The following is a 762-nucleotide window of genomic DNA, read 5'->3' as shown; positions in this document are numbered from 1 at the left end:
GAGAGAGAGAAAGGTCATAATAGAATAACTTGTTGTAATAGTAAACGTGATGATCAGCCGTAAGGCAGAAAGGCAAGGACATGAACGTTACCCTGCGGGCGAAAGTGCAATGGTGACCCGCGAAAGTGCAATCATCAGGACGCGAGAGTGCAATAGGGCCGCGAGAGCACGGCGCGTCGCCGCCGCCAGCACGGCGGATCCCACAAAGGAGGCGAGGCAGGGCTTGTTAGAGCGGCGCCGAGGTGACTGAGGCCCTTGATGTGTTTGTAAGGGCTCCGCGGGCGGTGCGTGCGCCAAAGCTGCGCGCGCGGCACGGCCCTCAACGACGAGCGAAGCGAAAGGCTCCCTTAAGCTGGCAAATTCCCTTTTCTCCACGCCTCTTCAATCTGAATCCCGTTTTTTCTTTACCCCCCCCCCTTTTTTTGCTGTGCTTCCACTATAAAGCGGAAGTAGGAGGCGACGCGGAAATTAAGCTGCGGTCAAAGACACCTTTGAGACCAGCTTCTATCTCCCCCCCCCCCCCAACTCACTCTCTGGCACAAACCGACCATAAGATGTGCGGATATAATTTAAACACGGCGCGCGCGAGGCGAGGGAAATGGTCATTGCGTCCGCGTGGTTGGTCCAGTTTGATGAGATGGTTGTGTCGCGCGGGGTCTCTCTGCACACAAATGAATCGCGCTCGTTACGCCCCCCGCGGCCCATTGTGTCGGCCTGTCGGCCCCGCGCGCCGTCCCATCACAGGTGGGGGCGCGCGCTCGC

General features: G+C 58.5%; 1 protein-coding gene across 1 annotated transcript in view; it reads right to left on the bottom strand.

Moving 5' to 3' along the window:
* Positions 1–762, bottom strand: part of LOC113206909 (alkaline phosphatase-like) — an 88,216-nt gene that overhangs the window by 44,776 nt on the left and 42,678 nt on the right. The gene's annotated exons all lie outside the window — the stretch shown is intronic.

This window comes from Frankliniella occidentalis, unplaced genomic scaffold (genome assembly GCF_000697945.3).
Source record: "Frankliniella occidentalis isolate FOCC.00 unplaced genomic scaffold, Focc_3.1 Scaffold46, whole genome shotgun sequence".
Taxonomy (NCBI): domain Eukaryota; kingdom Metazoa; phylum Arthropoda; class Insecta; order Thysanoptera; family Thripidae; genus Frankliniella; species Frankliniella occidentalis.
The sequence above is the reverse complement of the archived record's forward strand: the minus strand, read 5'-3'. Positions and strand labels throughout refer to the sequence as shown.